This window comes from Aegilops tauschii, chromosome 1 (genome assembly GCF_002575655.3).
Source record: "Aegilops tauschii subsp. strangulata cultivar AL8/78 chromosome 1, Aet v6.0, whole genome shotgun sequence".
In the NCBI taxonomy this organism is placed as follows: Eukaryota; Viridiplantae; Streptophyta; class Magnoliopsida; order Poales; family Poaceae; genus Aegilops; species Aegilops tauschii.
Window position 1 is genome coordinate 501163477 of NC_053035.3, and position 3142 is coordinate 501166618.

The 3142-nt window shown below is 40.7% G+C and overlaps 1 long non-coding RNA gene across 2 annotated transcripts; it reads right to left on the reverse strand.

Moving 5' to 3' along the window:
• Positions 1–396: 396 nt before the first annotated feature.
• On the reverse strand, positions 397–2939 carry LOC120966523 (uncharacterized). Of its 2 annotated transcripts, XR_012188484.1 has the most exons (3): positions 2040–2939; positions 1842–1930; positions 397–956 (listed from the first exon to the last, which is right to left on the reverse strand). It is a non-coding gene; the product is annotated as an uncharacterized lncRNA (long non-coding RNA). The 2 variants fall into 2 exon arrangements; XR_005760334.3 differs by having other exon boundaries at positions 397–1930.
• Between the last annotated feature and the right edge of the window lie 203 nt (positions 2940–3142).

Here is a 3142-nt window from a genome sequence, read left to right on the forward strand (position 1 = left end):
TCCTTTTAGTTATCGAGTTCTTTTGGTATTGTAAGAGGAGTAGATCGATTATACATATGAGCGATGAAGTTAGTATATACTGGATAGAAATAATAGGCAAAAGTTATGAGATTGTTTCTAGTACATCTGTCTAATTAATATGAGCTGTTCATTCTTGATCATTCAATGGACTAGATCCATCAATACTACTGAACAAGAGTAGTATTTTCTGTCCAAAGGTAAAATCGGAAGATAAACAAAACAAAAACAGTTTTGCTAAAACACATCTAGATGTGCCTTAAGTATTGCACATCTAAGTCCTCGAAGCACCCGCCGTTGGTAACGTGATGTATGACGAGCCTCTCATTGATCTTAGACGAGTATCTCATTGATCTTACGTTGAGATTCGTGTGGATATTTTCTTTTTCCTGTTTCTTTTCTTTTTTATGCTTGAGTCACTCACTTAGATGTGCAATAATTAGAGCACATCTAGATGTGCCCTAGACACACCCAAAAAAAATACTAAAACTCTACACGCAAAATCGAAACCGCGTGTTTTCTTTTCGATGTAGTCCATCCGTTCCAGGACTGTTGGCGGAAGCCCGATTCAATTATTTTCCAGTAGATCTAATCGCTTTGGAGCTTTTCATTTATTTCTCGCCTACACACAATTTTGGTGTTGCAAGACTTTGCTAGTTGCTGGCGTGTTTTTGGATGTGCGCGAGTTGGTGTTCAATATGTGCAACCTAGCCATGCAAAGACCAGGTGTGTGCTCTTTGTTTTATGTATCTTCTTGAGGGACATGAACACCAACTCGCGCACATCCAAAAAGGATTAACCAGTAAACACCAACAAAATGGTATCCATCCGTAAACATATGCAAAAGGATTAACCAGTAAACACCAACAAAATGGTATCTCTTTCAGGAGCAGCAGGGCAAATGGGATACAAGGAAGCCACATCACAAGATATTAGTCCTGCATCATAAAAGCATTACAATTAGATAATTATGATGGAATATCTTAAAACTTTGCTGAGCAAATGGAAATAGTAAGCTCTTTGATACAACGATAGGTAAACCCCTACTGGGTGCCTAACTGAATAGTTAATGTTGGCCATTGTTGAAGATAAGATGCTTAAGATAAACCCGCAAGCCTCCTTCAGTGAAGACATGCAAAAAGATTAACTTGTGACCACAACAACTAATTCAGCACAAAGAGATCAGATTTCAGAAACATGTATTATAAAAAGGCACCATAAACAATTGCAATTTGATAAGCAAAGCATACAGTACTAAAAAAATCCTACTCTGAAAATTATTTTCTAAACATCTATTGCATTTGATTTTCCCTTTGTTAATCAATGACAATAAAGAATCCACGTACACAATGGAAGAAAGTGCTCGAGAATTATTTTTCACTTAATTCAAGTATAGCTTGCATTACTAACAATAAAAAGGAAGGCATGCATTAAAATCAATGTAACTGAAGTGAATCACAAAGATATCACTCATGCTTGAGCAATAGGCATGAGCAAAAGAAAAACAAAACAAAATTATATTCAATGGCAACCGGGAGGACAACTAATGGACCAACTAAACACATGTATCATATATAGTCAATAACAGAACCTTTGACCTGGATCATAATCTCATCCAACTTATATCAATTCAAACTCTCCTTTCTTTACTGAACGATCATAAGAAATAACAGAAAGTATTTTTTAGTAGATATCACAGTGGTACGATGACACTATTGAACAAAGTGGCTTCTATTAAAGCTGACCAAATTTTCATAGTTTACTAAAAGGTAGCAACTATCAATCTATAATGGGTTGTATAAACAAACAAATGTTGATGCCACATGATTTAAAGCTTGCAGATCCCAGACTGCCTCCATCAGCCGCTCCCTTGGCAGCGTCTGCTCCAGGTCCACCTCCCCATGTATATCATCTTTACACGGAACAATTAAGGTGCAACGGTTACCACCCATAAAATCCTAAATGGAAAAAATAAGAAATTGCATGCCTGAATTATAATGTGAGAACACAGAGAGACTAACCTTGAGGAACATCTCCAGGGATACATCGAAAATGTCATTGACCTTGTGGATGTTGAGAACAACTTTAAATCCTTTCTATATCTGAGAGTACGCCAACAATAGGAACAACTACCAGTAGGTGATGCGACAGACACTGAGAATGTTAACCTTAATGAATCTTGAGACTGTAGATATAACTTTAACACTGAATGAACTATGCAAGTATACTAATTCAAACTCCACATATCATTCCAGCAAGAGCATAGATGTGACATGATAATCATAAGTTCTCTAAAAGAACAAACATGGCAGAATGCTCAAGAAGTAGCAAGATTAAACAAAAAAACGGTGTGCCACTTGCAATCTTGTGAAGATGTGGTGTGAAAATATCAGATGATCTCTCCCAGCCAACAGTAAATCCTCCCCTGTCAGCCTTCTTGGACTCAAGTGTAGAGGCCACTTACACTCTATAAAAAATGAGGAAACCAAGTCGACATCAGAGAGAGAGAGCAACCTGGGCGGCTGGATGATGGTGCTCTCCTCCTGATGGAATGGCAATGACATATGCATCTTCCCAGGGAAGATCTCCCCCCTTTCTAGCTGCTTGCTGCACCGATGGAATCAGGAGACAACGCACATCTTAATCAGGAAAGGCATACGGAAACGAAAGGGACAACACCTGACGAACTACGGCGGGGCAAGAAGAGGCCCGCCACTCCTCCTGCGCCCCTCCCGGAGATGCAAGAGAAAGAAGACTGCCAGGGAGGGGCGAGAGGAAGCCGATGAGGAGAAGAAGAAGAGGGGCGGGGATGGTGGCCGATGGGAGGGGAGGGGGCTTGGGTGGCTAGCGGCGACGCTCGAGAGATTAGAGATGCGAGGGGGAGGAGTAGGGCTGGCGGCCACATCCCTAAGTGTCTCACCGATTGGGGAAAGAGCACTGAATCGAAGGAAGGCACGTTACGCAGGGGTAAGCGAAATGCCGAAACTGCCCTCAGCAGCCACCCAAATTTACGGCGCGGTGGCACGCCCCATGTGCCTATTTGCTGTTGGAGCACAAACGAAGGCCGAAGCAAACAAACCAATAGTCCAAGTCATAAAAAACTATTTCTAAACTATTTTCAGAT